The following is a 19832-nucleotide window of genomic DNA, read 5'->3' on the forward strand; positions in this document are numbered from 1 at the left end:
TTGAGAACATTGATGAAAGTGTTATTAAAGTATTCAACTGCTGCAGTGGGTCCCATTTGCAATGTTTTAGGATATGGTTGAGATTCTCACTGTTCAGATTGCTTTCATCTCTAACTTGTCTAAAGATTATAGGGTTTGAGGGATTTGTGTGCCTTTGCTGCAGGAATGTGGGAAGGTGGTCACTTAGGCTGTCTGAAAGACATCCAGAGAACTATTTTTCTTTAGAGCAGTTAACTAGTGTCCAGTCTAGGATTGACTGCTTACTGGATTTTTTATCTATTCTAGTTGGTTCTTGGATGAGCTGTGCAAAGCCATAGAGGTTTATATGGTTTGTAGGGATATTGGAGTTGCAGGCTAATCAGTCTGTATTTAGATCACCTAATAGAACTGATTCCTGTGTGAGCTTATCTGAGGTCCATTGTAAGATCTCTTCTATGGTGGAGCAGTTATTGCCTAGTGGGATATAGCAACAGATGATGTTAATTTTTTTGTTATCATTAATGAGAAGAGTTGAGATTAAGGTTTTGGCATTTTGAAATGAAGGAATTGAGTTATTGAGGGGTTTTATGTTGAGAGTGTTTTTAAATAATATGGCTACACCTCCTCCCTTTCTACTTGTTCTATCATGCCTTAGTATGTTGTAGACTGGTGGGAGAATTTCCTCATTTTGTTTATTGTGTTTTAACCAGGTTTCTGTAATTGTGACTATATCTGGGGAGTAATGCTTTATAACTGCATGCAGATCAGGGAGTTTATTTGTTATGCTTCTTATATTGTTGTTAATGATAAGTAGGTCTGATTTATGTCTAGGTGGGAATAAGGTATTGTTGGGTCCTGGGTTTGGGTGTATGTCTCCTAATGTGAGCAGTTGTTTAGCAAGTAGTAATGTGTGTTTTATTTTATATGTTATTTTTATGTAGTATACACCTGATAGTTTAGTGGTATTTATTGTTGTTATTTGGAATTTATGTATGTGTAGCATTTGGCTGTCTTTGAAAAGTGTAGCACTAATGGGGAAAGATGTGTGTGTGTGTGTGTGTGTGTGTGTGTGTGTGTGTGTGTGTGTGTGTGTGTGTGTGTGTGTGTGTGTGTGTGTGTGTGTGTGGTATGGTGTATATGTTTGTGCTGTGGTAACTGCTATTTAGTGTAGGTGAGGTATGGTGGCATGTTGTGAGGTTTGTTAGTATAGTGAGGGTGAGCAGAAGACAAGTTGAGAAGAATTTCATTTTGTTTCCATTAAGGATAGTAGTTTGGTAAGGTGAGGGGTGGGAAAGGATGATTTGAGATATGCCATGGTTAAAAGTAGGAGATAATGTTTAGATTGCTAGGGGTGACTTATTGTCATTTACCATCTTCTAGGTGTCCCATTTAGTAATATCTCCATCATGCACACACACAAGCATAAACATGCACACACACACACACACACACACACACACACACACACACACACACACACACACACACACAAATATTACACATGTCAATACTGCAGCAGCACATGTCCTTATAGAGATGTAATGTCATTAAACATTGAACAGTCTGTGCTTTGTCTAAAGCTATGCATGGACCGTATAGACACAGCATTCATAAATGCATTGTAGGTCAGTCTGACATACCATAGTATCCTTCCATTTACCATGCCATGGCAAACAGAAAAGAGACAAGGTAATACTCTTCCTCACACTGCTAGCATTGCTGTACTTTAAACAGCAACATAAACAATTGCTACAAGTGCTTACTGACAACGACATATTGAGCCACCAGAAGGAGACATGAATAACAAGTGATATGAACAATTTTCAACATATTTACCTTCTAAAAATAAATGCTGCACTTAGAAATACTGCTTTCCAATGTTTTCCCAGCTTGATTTGATGCTCTACTGCAGTCTTCTGTGGTGAGATGATGCCCATAGCAGACACAGGAATTAATATTACACAGTTTCAAAGCTTCTACAGCAGCAATCAAGTTAATGATATATAGACCAATGAATGGATGTTTTTTCTTATTATGGAAATAATTAGTGTTGCACCAAGAGGTTCTGTCACCCACACACACTCAAATAAGCAGCTGGGAATGTCATTGCGCATGTGTGGAACATTAAAAAAAAAGTTTAGTTTTGTATCCTATAGAGACACTAATGAGCAAAAGTGCTATATCAGTTAGGCATCATGAAATTAGTATACAGTTTCCCTGCAAGTGTTCACAATCTAACACCATCATGCCATGCCATCCATTTGTGTGCTAATCAATGTTGGCACCTTGACTGGTTACACTGCCAGATGTTGCATGCTATATGCCAAAAAAATCACTATGTGTTAACTGTGAGAGGGTTACTGGGAGGCACAGCAAGTAAAATCTTCCTACACTTGCTGCATAGAGATTACCAGTAGCACCTGAATGGGACACCTATGAAGCTCTACAATATAAAACGGATGCCTGGCACAGTCTTGCCAGGGCAGTGTCAGATACCACTGGCATAACTCATTCTCATGAGCAGTGCTGTCACTCCTACATGAAGCTGTGAAGACACCATCCTGACTTTATTAGCCAGTGAATAGAAGAGGACAGAGCATTGTAAATACTTTTAATGGTTCACTGTCCTTTATTTTGTCTTGTAAGTTATATATGTTGTATTGGACTGCTAATTCAGAATTATATATTATCAGTAGATGTAATTGCCCTTTTCCTGTCAAGGTACTAACTGCTTATAAGTGTGAAGTTAAGCTTGCAGTGACAGGTGTCATAACATTAGCATAGATATGTTATGAGGTAATATCTGCTATGACAGGAAAACCAAGTATTGTAGGCATTGTTCTTCACACACCCACAGGTAAGAGTAGGAGACATGACACAGACAAAGGTTACACAGGTGTTTGATCAAATTGACATGAGTCCATCTGCCGTATTCACAGTATCACTAGAGCCCTCAGGTTCTTTCACCCCAAGTACACATATGACCTGAGCATTGCGCGCTTGAGAGAGAATTACCCGAGACACACCTTCATGGATCATATGAAGACAGGCATGATGGAACTCTCAGAATATGTATTTGAACTAGTTGGGAAACTAGTATTAAACAGTATCCTACCATTGCCAAGAAATATAACTCAATAAAAACAGAAGATAATTAACTGTATATATTGGCTTATCTAGTGGTGTCATTCTAAGGAGATCCAATATACATCAGCCTTGAAAGAGATGAATGACACCCCTGGCTGCTTTACTAATGATGATCTGCAGCACTTTCCTCATTGCTTCAGTACATTGACTAAGATTTTTCCTTCCCCATAGTGCCTTTTTTAGTTAAGGTCATCCTCCACAAATTGCATACATAGCTAATCAAAATGAAAACAATTTTAAGGTAGCACTGCTCAAAGTTAGAAGCCTTTACAAAAAGTTACGTTCTTACAGGCATTCCTAACCCTGGAAAATATAGATGTATACATAGTTACTGAAAGAGGATTTCAGAACTGCAAAAGCATCCCTGCATTGTAGGGATTCAGTGCCTACCACTCCTTCACACCCCGCACCCAATACAGAAATGAAAGGTGCATACTTGGGACGGGGTATATCTGTGTTCCTAAGAAACCATTTACCTTCAGCGTCATAATGTAGGACAATGACCTTGAACTTCTCCACTATCCTCTATAATGATAAACAAAGCTCAGAACCACATTTTTGCCAGCTACAATGCCCCTTCCATGGCCCCAGCAAACCACAAGGCACTACTAAACAAGTTGACATATTTTATAATAAAGCCAAACACGATCCTCTTGGATGACTTCAAGAAGAGGAAGATACCAAGCTAATGCTCTTCTGGAGCTTATGCATAAGTACAAATTATTCAGAATATTAATGATTTGATCGGAGACTGATACATACATTAAAAAAAGATACTTATGTGAAAAGTACTGGGGGGAAAAAACTGTCTTATGATAATTTCTAAGTATAATGGGTGGCTTGATGGGGACTCTATGGAGAAAAAAGAATATAGCATATTAAAGACTGGGAAGTAACAAAATTAATAAAATTAATTCTAGTAGGAGAGCACCTAAAGTCAGTTATTGGAAATTGATTAAAAGCAACTATATCTATATATACATCTATATATATATATATATATATATATATATATATATATATATATCATCAGCATCATCATCCCCCTCTTTCCCATTTTTTCTACATGGCGTCTGGGTATTGTGTTCACTGTTGCCATCTCTCTCAATTTAGAGCCACACTCCTGCCTTCTTCAACCCTCATGCCTGACTGTCGCAGATCTTCTTTCACACAATCCATCCACCTCTTTGCTAGACATCCTCACTTCCTCTTACCTTCTCCCTGTCTGTCCCAAATCTTCCTCACCAGATTGTCTTCTGCTTTTCTACACATGTGCCCAAACCACCATAATTTATTTATTTATTTTATTTATTTTACATTTGTTTACCGGGATAGTCCGAATGGATACATGTTCATTTTCAGCAGAGGACCAGGGAGAAAAGCTCCAAATAGACAAACTTACATAATCTGTTCTCTTTGATCTTTTCTGTAATTGGAGCTACTTTGGCTTCTGCTCTTATGTCCTCATTTCTTTGCCTGTCCCACAGTATGCATCCTACCACCTTTCTCAAGCACTTAATTTCCATCACCTCTAGCTTCTTCAACTGTTCTGCCTTTACTGCCCAGGTTTCTATACCATATAGTAGTACTGGTCAAACCACTGTCTTGCACACCTTACTTTTCACCTTCTTTGGCATTCTTCTGTTATAGCCTATACCTGATACTCTATGGCAGTTAGCTGCAGCCCCTCCGATTCTAGCTTTGACCTCTTCATTCAGACTACCCTTCTCCTCAACCACCCCTCCCAGATACTTGAAGCTGTTTACCTGTTCCACTATCATCCCTTCTATCTCTGTTCTCAGCTTCTTCTGATTTCCCCAGTATGCTACCATTACCACTGTCTTATCTGTGCTTAGTTTCATCCCATGTGCCTTCAGACTTGCATTCCATTCTCCAATCCTTTGCTGAAGTTCTAGCTCAGAGTCTGCTTGTACTGCCACATCATCTGCATACAGCAGCTTTGTTGATCTGCCCCTTCCAACCTGTTTGCTAATGTAGTCCTTCACCAGTATGAACAGCAGTGGGCTCAGAGCTGAACCCTGGTGTACACCCTCTCCCACTGGGAACCCCTCTGTGAGGCCGAACACGGTTCGTACTTCAGTCACTGGGTTGTTATACATAGCCTGCACTAATTCTACCAATGTTTCTGGGATTTCAAACCACCGCAGTACTCCCCAGATCAGCTTTCTTGGAACTTTGTCATATGCTTTCTCCAAGTCTAGGAATGCCCAGTTGGACTCTCTCCTCATCTGATGCTATACCTCACTCAGGAATCATAGAAAAACTCACTAAGCTAGGCATCAACCCCTATATCACTAGGTGGATTGCAAACTGGCTCACAGCTTGAACCCGCAGTGTGAGAGTAGCTGACTCCAAGTCAGACTGTCGACCAGTCACAAGTGGAGTCCCACAGGGTTCGGTCCTGGATCCTCTCCTGTTTAGTATCTACTTCTTTGAAGTCCAGGCCAACACAAAGTGACTCTGGCTGACAAATTTCACAGGCAATTGCAAGTTGGGAGCTATTATTAACTCCCCAAGTGATGTTGACATCCTACAGAAAGGCCTCACTGAGACCAATGACTGGTGTCAGAACCATGGCCTTAAGCACAATGCCAAAAAATGTGTTGTCATCCTCTTTGGGAAAAAACCCGGCTCCCATGAATTACCACATCGATGGTAGTCCACTGAACACAGAAGACATCATAACAGATCTGGGAACACAGGTTGACAGCAACCTCTCTTTTAACCAAGACATTGCCACTTTGATCAGAAAGTCCTTCTATGTGGCACATCTCATTACTAAGGGTTCTGCATCCAGGTAGAAAGAGGTCATTGTCTCCCTCTACTCTTCCCTCATTAGGCCAATCATCGAGTACAATGCCCTATTTGGTATGTACCTCACTAGACACCTACAACAACTGGAGAAGCCACAAAATACCTCACAAAGAGGATCTTAGGCCTTAAACACTTGTCCTATATGGACAGACTTCAAAAACTCCAACTATTCTCTGTCTCATATTGCCTACTTAGTCTGCTTGATTTACAAAGCCAGCTCTGTTAGAAATGCTACATCTAAAGAAATCCCAATCCCTGTGCATTACACACTCCAGAGACCTCAACCTCATTACCACAATCAACAGACCATGCTGGAGGGACAGGTTCATAACCTAGAGACTGCCCATGCTATGGAATAGACTTCCCATACATGTCAAGCAGAGCACCTCACTGGCCATCTTCATGAGAAATCTTGATGAGTGGATGGGAAATAGAAAATGCACCCCAGGATCACTCCAGTGGCTCTACTTGACAGAGACACTGGGAATTAAGGTCGGGTGGCATGATGCCAGGGTAATCCTATGGGCTAAGCTTGTAAGGGCTCCAGGACCATTAGCCTAATACACACCTATGAACCTGTCTCTAGCTTCCTCTCAAGTATCTGTCTCAATGTAAACATTGGGTCAATTGTGCTGCATCCTGTTCTGAATCCGAACTGTTCATCTCCCCTCTTACATTCTACTACTTTGTGTATCCATTTATCAATCACCCTCTCCAGAACTCTCATGCAATGTGGTAGGAGTTTGATGCCTCTTGCTGCCCACAGTTGTGGATGTCCCCTTTTGTTCTTGTACACTGGCACAAGTCATCTGGGATATGCCTTTCTTGCCACCCTGTGATTAGTACCCTCAGGAGACATTTCTCCTCTGTCTCACCCAGCATCTTTACCATATCTGCTGTCACCTCATCTGAGCCTTGACTTCATCTTCCTTACTGCTGTTCTTACTTCTTCTAAGGTGGGCTCCTCTTCTTCTCTCATCGTAGGCTGTTTCTGGGACAGTACAGCTTCTGTGGGTTTTCTTCATTCAGAAGCTGCTGGAAATTCTCCTTCCATCTGCCTTTGATGTCTTGCAGACTGGTAAGTAGGTTGTTGTTGGCATCCCTTATGAAGGGTGTCTGACTATCTTTTTTATCTTTCTGTCTTATCCTAGCAACCTGATATAGTTTATTTGTGCCCCTTACTGAGTCACTTTCCAGAAGTTGCTAGAGTGCCTCCGATGCCCTATTCTTTGCTATTGCCACTTCTTTCTTACCTTCCTTGTTAGCCAACCAGTAGTCCTTCCCAGCCTGGTCAGTAATTTCTATCTTCCACTTCTTCCTGCACTCCTTCTTTCTTTTGATGACTTCCTGGACATCTGCATTCCACCACCAACTTCTGCATTCCACCAGCTTTCATTATGTACCTTATTTCCATACCTGGCTTGGCACATCTTTTTTGTAGTCCTAATACATGTCCTAACACATGCTGTTTTTAGGCATTGCCACTCCTGCAACTCCACCTATTTCCTCCTCTTCTTGGGGTGCTAGAGCCCTGAGTAATTCATTGAACTGCTGTACTTTCTCTCCAGTCAACTCCAGGTCTTCAGTCTGGTCTCTGTTGACCTTTATCTGCTTGCAGCTGGTTTATGCTGTGGGCTGACTGTTTCACTAGGGATGACTTTTAGATTCTATCCCAGTGCCTTTTCCTTACTGAATTGCAAGTTGGATACTCTTGTATGTGATCTTGTGACTGTCTTTCTTTCTGAACTATCAAGCCATTTGCTAGACAGAAGTCTAGAATGGCTTCTTTTTCTTTATTCTTATTGCCCCACCCATGTGGACACAGGCAGTACTTATATCCTGTTCTGTCTGACCCGATGTGTGCATTCAAGTCACCCATTATCAACATTAATTCATGCTGTCCTGCATTATCTAGTAGGTCCTGCAACTGCTGTCTGAATGCACTCACTATATCACAAACCTGCTGTGGGGCATAGGCTGAATACTGCTCTATCATTACACTGGAGTCTGATTGCCATGAGTCTGTCATTAATTCTGATGATATCCCTCACTGCCTTCGGAAGCCTCTCTCTCACCACAATTCTTACATCTGAGTAGTAGAGTCTGAATATATAGGATGTCCAGCCTCCTCCGTATCATCATGTCATCCACTTCCAAGCTACATCCTGTCAGTTAAGTGTAGCAATTCTCAGTTCATGTTTGGCAGGTTGGTTGTTTTTATGTCCAGCTTTCACTCAGAGCTGCCCAAGGCTGTTATGGGAGACACACACTGGTCAATAGGGGCACATATACCCCTCTCACCATTAGCACAGGTCCCTAGCATCAGTCAGATTAGGCCATTCTGGTGACATTAGTCAACATGATAAATAACTTAGAGCCATATTTTTACACCATCGAGAAGCTAGCCCTGCCATGACATGCAGTCTGTGATCTGTGTTCTCCTATCTTAAGGATATTGCACACCACAGTAAATGCCCAAAGTGGTTGGTCTGTACAACTGTTCCCCCTATAGGGCACCATGTAGAATCTGTGCTGCTGCCCACAGACATGGAGAAACCTCATGGAGACACAGGTAGAACATGAAAACTCCAAACATCAGAATGAGAGAGAGAGAGAGAGAGAGAGAGAGAGCAGAACAAATGAACTTTGAGTGGACCAGAGAGAGAGAGAGAGAGAGAGCTGAACAAATTAACTTTGAGTGGACCAGAGAGAGAGAGAGAGAGAGAGCAGAAAAAAATAACTTTGAGTGGACCAAAGAGAGAGAGAGCGGAACAAATGAACTTTGAGTGGACCAAGAGAGAGATTGCAGAGCAAATGAACTTTGAGTGGACCAGAGAGAGAGAGCAGAACAAATTAACTTTGAGTGGACCAAAGAGAGAGAGCGAGCAGAACCAATGAACTCTGTGTGGACCAAATAGAGAGAGAACAGAACAAATTAACTTTGAGTGGACTAAAGAGAGAGAGAGCAGAACAAATGAACTTTGAGAGGACCAAAGAGAGAGAGTGGAACAAATGAACGTTGAGTGGAACAAAAAGAGAGAGTGGAACAAATTAACTTTGAGTGGACCAAAGAGAGAGAGAGAGAGAGAGAGAGAACAAATACATTTTGAGTGGACCAGAGAGAGAGGGGAACAAATGGACTTTGAGTGGACCAAAGAGAGAGAGAGACAGAGAGTGGAACAAATGAACTTTGAGTGGACCAAAGAGAGAGAGAGAGCAGAACAAATGAACTTTGAGTGGACCAAAGAGAGAGACAGCAGAACAAATGAATTTGAGTGGACCAAAGAGAGAGAGAGAGCAGAACAAATGAACTTTGTGTGGACCAAAGAGAGAGAGAGCAGAACAAATGAACTTTGAGTGGACCAAAGAGAGAGCGAATAAATGAACTTTGAGTGGACCAAAGAGAGAGAGAGAGCAGAAGCAATGAAGTTTGAGTGGATAAAAGAGAGAGAAAGAAGAACAAATGAACTTTGATTGGACCAAAGACAGAGAGAGTGGAACAAATGAACTTTGAGTGGACCAAAGAGAGAGAGAGCAGAACAAATGAACTTTGAGTAGGCCAAAGAGAGAGAGTGGAACAAATGAACTTTGAGTGGACCAAAAAGAGAGAGTAGAACAAATTAATGTGAGTGGACCAAAGAGAGAGAGAGAGCAGAACAAATAAACTTTGAGTTGACCAGAGATAGAGTGGAACAAATGGACTTTGAGTGGACCAGCGAGAAAGAGATGAACAAATGAACTTTGAGTGGACCAAAGAGAGAGAGAGCAGAACAAATGAACGTTCAGTGGACCAAAGAGAGAGACAGCAGAACAAATGAACTTTGAGTGGACCAAAGAGAGAGAGAGTGGAACAAATGAACTTTGAGTAGACCAAAGAGAAAGAGCGGAAACAATGACCTTTGAGTGGACAAAAGAGAGAGAGGGAGAGAGTGTAACAAATAAACTTTGAGTGGAACAAAGAGAGAGAAGCAGAACAAATGAACTTTGAGTGGACCAAAGAGAGAGAGAGAGAGCAGAACAAATGAACTTTGAGTGGACCAGAGTGAGAGAGAGCAGAACAAATTAACTTTGAGTGAACCAAAGAGAGAGAGTGGAACAAATTAACTTTGAGTGGACCAAAGAGAGAGAGAGAGAGAGAGAGCAGAACAAATAAACTTTGAGTGGACCAGAGAGAGAGAGTGGAACAAATGAACTTTGAGTGGACCAAAGAGAGAGAGAGAGAGAGAGAGTGGAACAAATGAACTTTGAGTGGACCAAAGAGAGAGAGAGAGAGAACAAATGAACTTTGAGTGGACCAAAGAGAGAGACAGCAGAACAAATGAACTTTGAGTGGACCAAAGAGAGAGAGAGCAGAACAAATGAACTTTGAGTGGACCAAAGAGAGAGAGAGAGAGAGCAGAACAAATGAACTTTGAGTGGACCAAAGAGAGAGAGAGTGGAACAAATGAACTTTGAGTGGACCAAAGAGAGAGAGAGCAGAAACAATGAAGTTTGAGTGGATAAAAGAGAGAGAAAGAAGAACAAATTAACTTTGATTGGACAAAAGAGAGAGAGTGGAACAAATGAACTTTGAGTGGACCAAAGAGAGAGAGAGAGAGAGAGAGAGAGAGAGAGAGAGCAGAACAAATGAACTTTGAGTGGACCAAAGAGAGAGAGTGGAACAAATGAACTTTGAGTGACCAAAAGAGAGAGAGGAAAAACAAATTAATGAGTGGACCAAAGAGAGAGAGAGAGAGCAGAACAAATAAACTTTTAGTGGACCAGTGAGAGGAACAAATGGACTTTTGAGTGGACCAAAGAGATGAACAAAATGAACTTTGAGGACCAAAGAGAGAGAGAGCAGAACAAATGAACTTTCAGTGGACCAAAGAGAGAGAGACAGCAGAACAAATGAACTGTGAGTGGACCAAAGAGAGAGAGAGAACAAATGAACTTTGAGTAGACCAAAGAGAGAGAGCGAAACAATGAACTTGAGTGGACAAAAGAGAGAGAGAGAGAGAAGAACCAATGAACTCTCAGTGGAACAAAGAGAGAGAGAGCAGAACAAATGAACTTTGAGGGACCAAAGAGAGAGAGAACAAACAAATGAGAGAGTGAGAGAGAGCAGAACAAATTAACTTTGAGTGAACCAAAGAGAGAGAGAGAGAGAGAGTGGAACAAATGAACTTTGAGTGGACCAAAGAGAAAGAAAGAGAGCAGAACAAGTGAACTTTGAGTGGACCAAAGAGAGAGAGCAGAACAAATGATCTTTGAATGGACCAAAGAGAGAGAAAGAGAGCATAACAAATTAACTTTGAGTGGACCAAAGAGAGAGAAAGAGAGCATAACAAATGAACTTTGAGTGGACCAAAGAGAGAGAAAGAGAGAAGAACAAGTGAACTTTGAGTGGACCAAAGAGAGAGAGAGTGGAAAAAATGAACTTTGAGTGTACGAAAGAGAGAGATAGAGTGGAACAAATGAACTTTGAGTGGACCAAAGAGAGAGAGAGAGAGCATAACAAATGAACTTTGAGTGGACCAAAGAGAGAGAGAGTGGAACAAATGAACTTTGAGTGAACCAAAGAGAGAGAGAATGGAACAAATGAACTTTGAGTGGACCAAAGAAAGAGAGAGCAGAACAAATAAACTTTGAGTGGACCAGAGAGAGAGAGAGAGAGTGAAACAAATGAACTTTGAGGGGACCAAGGAGAGAGAGAGTGGAACAAATGAACTTTGAGTGGACCAAAGAGAGAGAGAGAGAGCAGAACAAATGAACTTTGAGTGGACCAAAGAGAGAGAGAGAGAGAGAGAGAGAGAGAGAGCAGAACAAATGAACTTTGAGTGGACCAAAGAGAGAGAGAGAGCAGAATAAATGAACTTTGAGTGGACCAAAGAGAGAGAGAGAGTGGAACAAATGAACTTTAAGTTGACCAAAGAGAGAGAGAGAGAGCAGAACAAATAAACTTTGAGTTGACCAGAGATAGAGTGGAACAAATGGACTTTGAGTGGACCAGCGAGAGAGAGATGAACAAATGAACTTTGAGTGGACCAAAGAGAGAGAGAGCAGAACAAATGAACTTTCAGTGGACCAAAGAGAGAGACAGCAGAACAAATGAACTTTGAGTGGACCAAAGAGAGAGAGAGAGTGGAACAAATGAACTTTGAGTGAACCAAAGAAAAAGAGCGGAAACAATGACCTTTGAGTGGACAAAAGAGAGAGAGAGAGTGGAACAAATAAACTTTGAGTGGACCAAAGAGAGAGAAAGCAGAACAAATGAACTTTGAGTGGACCAAAGAGAGAGAGAGCAGAACAAATGAACTTTGAGTGGACCAGAGTGAGCGAGAGCAGAACAAATTAACTTTGAGTGAACCAAAGAGAGAGAGAGAGAGTGGAACAAATGAACTTTGAGTGGACCAAAGAGAGCGAGAGAGAGCATGAACTGAGTGGACCAAAGAGAGAGAGAGAGAGCAGAACAAATGAACTTTGAGTGGACCAAAGAGAGAGAGAGAGCAGAACAAATGAACTTTGAGTGGACCAAAGAGAGAGAGAGCATAACAAATTAACTTTGAGTGGACCAAAGAAAGAGAAAAAGAGAAGAACACGTGAAATTTGAGTGGACCAAAGAGAGAGAGAGAGCATGAACTGAGTGGACCAAAGAGAGAGAGAGAGAGAGAGCAACAAATGAACTTTAAATGGACCAAAGAGAGAGAGAGAGAGAGAGAGAGAGAGAGTGGAACAAATGAACTTTGAGTGGACCAAAGAGAGAGAAAGAGAGCAGAACAAGTGAACTTTGAGTAGACCAAAGAGAGAGAGCAGAAAAAATTAACTTTGAATGGACCAAAGAGAGAGATAGAGTGGAACAAATGAACTTTGAGTGGACCAAAGAGAGAGAGTGTAACAAATGAACTTTGAGTGGACTAAAGAGAGAAAGTGGAACAAATGAACTTTGAGTGAACCAAAGAGAGAGAGAGAGAATGGAACAAATGAACTTTGAGTGGACCAAAGAAAGAGAAAGCAGAACAAATATACTTTGAGTGGACCAGAGAGAGAGAGAGAGAGAGAGAGAGTGGAACAAATGAACTTTGAGGGGACCAAAGAGAGAGAGAGAGTGGAACAAATGAACTTTGAGTGGACCAAAGAGAGAGAGAGCAGAACAAATGAACTTTGAGTGGACCAAAGAGAGAGAGAGTGGAACAAATGAACTTTGAGTGGACCAAAGAGAGAGAGCAGAATAAATGAACTTTGAGTGGACCAAAGAGAGAGAGAGAGTGGAACAAATGAACTTTGAGTGGACCAAAGAGAGAGAGAGAGAGAGAGAGAGCAAAACAAATGAACTTTAAGTGGACCAAAGAGAGTGAGAGTGGAACAAATGAACTTTGAGTGGACCAAAGAGAGAGAGAGCAGAATAAATGCACTTTGAGTGGACGAAAGAGAGAGAGTGGAACAAATAAACTTTGAGTGGACCAAAAAGAGAGAGTGGGACAAATGAACTTTGAGTGGACCAAAGAGAGAGAGAGAAGAACAAATAAACTTTGAGTGAACCAGAGAGAGAGCAGGACAAATGGACTTTGAGTGGACCATAGAAAGAGAGATGGAGAAAGAGAGAGAGAGATGAATAAATGAACTTTGAGTGGACCAAAGAGAGAGAGAGAGCAGAATAAATTAACTTTCAGTAGACCAAAGAGATAGACAGCAGAACAAATGAACTTTGAGTGGACCAAAGAGAGAGAGAGTGGAACAAATGAACTTTGAGTGGACCAAAGAGAGAGAGTGGAACAAATGAACTTTGAGTGGACCAAAGAGAGAGAGAGCAGAACAAATGAACTTTCAGTGGACCAAAGAGAGAGAGAGAGAGAGCAGAATAAATGAACTTTGAGTGGCCCAAAGAGAGAAAGATAGTGGAACAAATGAACTTTGATTGGACCAACGAGAGAGAGAGTGGAAACAATAAACTTTGAGTGGACAAAATAGAGAGAGTGGAACAAATGAATTTTGAGTGGACCAAAGAGAGAGAAAGCAAAACAAATGAACTTTGAGTGGACCAAAGAGAGAGAGAGAGAGAGAGCAGAACAAATTAACTTTGAGTGGAACAAAGATAGAGTGAGAGTGGAACCAATGAACTTGGAGTGCACCAAAGAGAGAGAGAGAGAGTGGAACAAATGAACTTTGAGTGGACCAAAGAGAGAGAGAGTGGAACAAATGAACTTTGAGTAGGCCAAAGAGAGAGAGTGGAACAAATGAACTTTGAGTAGACCAAAGAGAGAGAAAGCAGAACAAATGAACTTTGAGTGGACCAAAGAGAGAAAGACAGTGGAACAAATGAACTTTGATTGGACCAAAGAGCAAGAAAGAGCGGAAACAATGAACTTTGAGTGGACAAAAGAGAGAGAGAGAGTGGAACAAATGAACTTTGAGTGGACCAAAGAGAGAGAAAGCAGAACAAATGAACTTTGAGTGGACCAAAGAGAGAGAGAGCAGAACAAATGAACTTTGAGTGGAACAAAGAGAGAGTGAGAGTGGAACCAATGAACTTGGAGTGGACCAAAGAGACAGAGAGAGAGAGTGGAACAAATGAACTTTGAGTAGGCCAAAGAGAGAGAGTGGAACAAATGAACTTTGAGTGGACCAAAAAGAGAGAGTAGAACAAATTAATGTGAGTGGACCAAAGAGAGAGAGAGAGAGAGCAGAACAAATAAACTTTGAGTTGACCAGAGATAGAGTGGAACAAATGGATTTTGAGTGGACCAGCGAGAGAGAGATGAACAAATGAACTTTGAGTGGACCAAAGAGAGAGAGAGCAGAACAAATTAACTTTCAGTGGACCAAAGAGAGAGAGTGGAACAAATGAACTTTGAGTGGACCAAAGAGAAAGAGCGGAAACAATGAACTTTGAGTGGGCAAAAGAGAGAGAGTGGAACAAATAAACTTTGAGTGGACCAAAGAGAGAGAAAGCAGAACAAATGAACTTTGAGTGGACCAAAGAGAGAGAGAGAGCAGAACAAATGAACTTTGAGTGGACCAGAGTGAGAGAGAGCAGAACAAATTAAGTTTGAGTGAACCAAAGAGAGAGAGAGAGAGAGAGAGAGAGTGGAACAAATGAACTTTGAGTGGACCAAAGAGAGCGAGAGAGAGCATGAACTGAGTGGACCAAAGAGAGGGAGAGAGAGAGCAGAACAAATGAACTTTGAGTGGACCAAAGAGAGAGAGAGAGAGAGAGCAACAAATGAACTTTAAATGGACCAAAGAGAGAGAGAGAGAGATGGAACAAATTAACTTTGAGTTGACCAAAGAGAGAGAAAGCAGAACAAGTGAGTTAGAGTGAGAGAGAGAGTGAGAGTGGAACCAATGAACTTGGAGTGGACCAGAGAGAGAGAGAGTGAGAGAGAGAGAGAGAGAGAGAGAGAGAGAGTGGAACAAATGAACTTTGAGTGGACCAAAGAGAGAGAGAGAACAAATGAACTTTGAGGGACCAAAGAGAGAGAGCAGAACAAATGAACTTTGAGTGGACCAAAGAGAGAGAGAGTGGAACAAATGAACTTTGAGTGGACCAAAGAGAGAGAGAGCGTAACAAATGAACTTTGAGTGGACCAAAGAGAGAGAGAGAGTGGAACAAATGAACTTTGAGTGGACCAAAGAGAGAGAGAGTGGAACAAATGAACTTTGAGTGGACCAAAGAGAGAGAGTGGAACAAATGAACTTTGAGTGGACCAAAGAGAGAGAGAGAATGGAACAAATGAACTTTGAGTGGACCAAAGAAAGAGAGAGAGCAGAACAAATGAACTTTGAGTGGACCAAAGAGAGAGAGAGAGAGAGAGAGAGTGGAACAAATGAACTTTGAGGGGACCAAAGAGAGAGAGAGTGGAACAAATGAACTTTGAGTGGACCAAAGAGAGAGAGAGCAGAACAAATGAACTTTGAGTGGACCAAAGAGAGAGAAAGCAGAACAAATGAACTTTGAGTGGACCAAAGAGAGAGAGAGCAGAATAAATGAACTTTGAGTGGACCAAAGAGAGAGAGAGAGAGTGGAACAAATGAACTTTGAGTGGACCAAAGAGAGAGAGAGAGAGAGAGCAAAACAAATGAACTTTAAGTGGACCAAAGAGAGAGAGTGGAACAAATGAACTTTGAGTGGACCAAAGAGAGAGAGAGCAGAATAAATGCACTTTGAGTGGACGAAAGAGAGAGTGGAACAAATGAACTTTGAGTGGACCAAAGAGAGAGAGAGTGGAACAAATGAACTTTGAGTGGACCAAAGAGAGAGAGAGAGAAGAACAAATAAACTTTGAGTGAACCAGAGAGAGAGCAGGAAAAATGGACTTTGAGTGGACCATAGAAAGAGAGAGAGAGAGAGATGAATAAATGAACTTTGAGTGGACTAAAGAGAGAGAGCAGAATAAATGAACTTTCAGTGGACCAAAGAAAGAGACAGCAGAACAAATGAACTTTGAGTGGACCAAAGAGAGAAAGATAGTGGAACAAATGAACTTTGAGTGGACCAAAGAGAGAGAGCACGGAGCAAATGAACTTTGAGTAGACCAAAGAGAGAGAAAGCAGAACAAATTAACTTTGAGTGGACCAAAGAGAGAGAGAGCAGATAAAATGAACTTTGAGTGGACCAAAGAGAGAAAGATAGTGGAACAAATGAACTTTGAGTGGACCAAAGAGAGAGAGAGCGGAAACAATGAACTTTGAGTGGACAAAAGAGAGAGAGAGTGGAACAAATGAACTTTGAGTGGACCAAAGAGAGAGAGAGTGGAACAAATGAACTTTGAGTGGACCAAAGAGAGAGAGAGTGGAACAAATGAACTTTGAGTGGACCAAAGAGAGAGAGAGAGAGAACAAATGAACTTTGAGTGGAACAAAGAGAGAGTGAGAGTGGAACCAATGAACTTGGAGTGGACCAAAGAGAGAGAGAGAGAGAGAGAGAGAGAGAGAGTGGAACAAATGAACTTTGAGTGGACCAAAGAGAGAGAGAGAGTGGAACAAATGAACTTTGAGTGGACCAAAGAGAGAGAGAGCAGAACAAATGAACTTTGAGTGGACCAAAGAGAGAGAGAGTGGAACAAATGAACTTTGAGTGGACCAAAGAGAGAGAGAGTGGAACAAATGAACTTTGAGTGGACCAAAGAGAGAGAAAGCAGAACAAATGAACTTTGAGTGGACCAAAGAGAGAGAGAGAGCAGAACAAATTAACTTTGAGTGGAACAAAGAGAGAGTGAGAGTGGAACCAATGAACTTGGAGTGGACCAAAGAGAGAGAGAGAGAGAGAGAGAGAGAGAGTGGAACAAATGAACTTTGAGTGGACCAAAGAGAGAGAGAGAGTGGAACAAATGAACTTTGAGTGGACCAAAGAGAGAGAGAGCGTAACAAATGAACTTTGAGTGGACCAAAGAGAGAAAGAGAGTGGAACAAATGAACTTTGATTGGACCAAAGAGAGAGTGGAACAAATGAACTTTGAGTGGACCAAAAAGAGAGAAAGCAGAACAAATGAACTTTGAGTGGACCAAAGAGAGAGAGAGAGAGCAGAACAAATGAACTTTGAGTGGAACAAAGAGAGAGTGAGAGTGGAACCAGTGAACTTGGAGTGGACCAAAGAGAGAGAGAGAGAGAGAGAGTGGAACAAATGAACTTTGAGTGGACCAAAGAGAGAGAGAGAGTGGAACAAATGAACTTTGCGTGGACCAAAGAGAGAGAGAGAGAGCAGAACAAATGAACTTTGAGTAGGCCAAAGAGAGAGAGTGGAACAAATGAACTTTGAGTGGACCAAAAAGAGAGAGTAGAACAAATTAATGTGAGTGGACCAAAGAGAGAGAGAGAGAGAGAACAAATAAACTTTGAGTTGACCAGAGATAGAGTGGAACAAATGGATTTTGAGTGGACCAGCGAGAGAGAGATGAACAAATGAACTTTGAGTGGACCAAAGAGAGAGAGAGCAGAACAAATTAACTTTCAGTGGACCAAAGAGAGAGACAGCAGAACAAATGAACGTTGAGTGGACCAAAGAGAGAGAGAGTGGAACAAATGAACTTTGAGTGGACCAAAGAGAAAGAGCGGAAACAATGAACTTTGAGTGGGCAAAAAAGAGAGAGAGAGTGGAACAAATAAACTTTGAGTGGACCAAAGAGAGAGAAAGCAGAACAAATGAACTTTGAGTGGACCAAAGAGAGAGAGAGCAGAACAAATGAACTTTGAGTGGACCAGAGTGAGAGAGAGCAGAACAAATTAAGTTTGAGTGAACCAAAGAGAGAGAGAGAGAGAGAGAGAGGAACAAATGAACTTTGAGTGGACCAAAGAGAGCGAGAGAGAGCATGAACTGAGTGGACCAAAGAGAGGGAGAGAGAGCAGAACAAATGAACTTTGAGTGGACCAAAGAGAGAGAGAGAGAGAGAGAGCAACAAATGAACTTTAAATGGACCAAAGAGAGAGAGAGAGAGAGAGTGGAACAAATTAACTTTGAGTTGACCAAAGAGAGAGAAAGAGAGCAGAACAAATTAGTGAGAGTGAGAGAGAGAGTGAGAGTGGAACCAATGAACTTGGAGTGGACCAGAGAGAGAGAGAGAGAGAGAGAGAGAGAGAGAGAGTGGAACAAATGAACTTTGAGTGGACCAAAGAGAGAGAGAGTGGAACAAATGAACTTGGAGTGGGACCAAAGAGAGAGAGCAGAACAAATGAACTTTTAATGGACCAAAGAGAGAGATAGAGTGGAACAAATGAACTTTGAGTGGACCAAAGAGAGAGAGAGATCATAACAAATGAACTTTGAGTGGGCCAAAGAGAGAGAAAGAGTGAAGAACAAGTGAACTTTGAGTGGACCAAAGAGAGAGAGAGAGAGTGGAACAAATGAACTTTGAGTGGACCAAAGAGAGAGAGAGTGGAACAAATGAACTTTGAGTGGACCAAAGAGAGAGAGAGTGGAACAAATGAACTTTGAGTGAACCAAAGAGAGAGAGAATGGAACAAATAAACTTTGAGTGGACCAGAGAGAGAGAGAGAGAGAGAGTGAAACAAATGAACTTTGAGGGGACCAAGGAGAGAGAGAGTGGAACAAATGAACTTTGAGTGGACCAAAGAGAGAGAGAGAGAACAAATGAACTTTGAGTGGACCAAAGAGAGAGAGAGAGAGAACAAATGAACTTTGAGTGGACCAAAGAGAGAGAGAGAGAGAGCAAAACAAATGAACTTTAAGTGGACCAAAGAGAGAGAGAGAGTGGAACAAATGAACTTTGAGTGGACCAAAGAGAGAGAGAGCAGAATAAATGCACTTTGAGTGGACGAAAGAGAGAGAGTGGAACAAATGAACTTTGAGTGGACCAAAAAGAGAGAGTGGGACAAATGAACTTTGAGTGGACCAAAGAGAGAGAGAGCAGAACAAATAAACTTTGAGTGGACCATAGAGAGAGAGAGAGAGTGGAATAAATGAACTTTGAGTGGACCAAAGAGAGAGACAGCAGAACAAATGAACTTTGAGTGGACAAAAGAGAAAGAGAGAGAGTGGAACAAATGAACTTTGAGTGGACCAAAGAGAGAGAGCACGGAGCAAATGAACTTTGAGTAGACCAAAGAGAGAGAGAGAGCAGTACAAATTAACTTTGAGTGGACTTTTAGAGAGAGAGTGGAACAAATGAACTTTGAGTGGACCAAAGAGAGAGAAAGCAGAACAAATTAACTTTGAGTGGACCAAAGAGAGAGAGAGAGAGAGCAGAACAAATTAACTTTGAGTGGAACAAAGATAGAGTGAGAGTGGAACCAATGAACTTGGAGTGGACCAAAGAGAGAGAGAGAGAGAGAGAGAGAGAGAGAGTGGAACAAATGAACTTTGAGTGGACCAAAGAGAAAGAGAGTGGAACAAATGAACTTTGAGTGGACCAAAGAGAGAGAGAGCGTAACAAAT

Source organism: Protopterus annectens, chromosome 13.part0 (assembly GCF_019279795.1).
Source record: "Protopterus annectens isolate FY-2018-M chromosome 13.part0, PAN1.0, whole genome shotgun sequence".
Classification (NCBI taxonomy): domain Eukaryota; kingdom Metazoa; phylum Chordata; order Ceratodontiformes; family Protopteridae; genus Protopterus; species Protopterus annectens.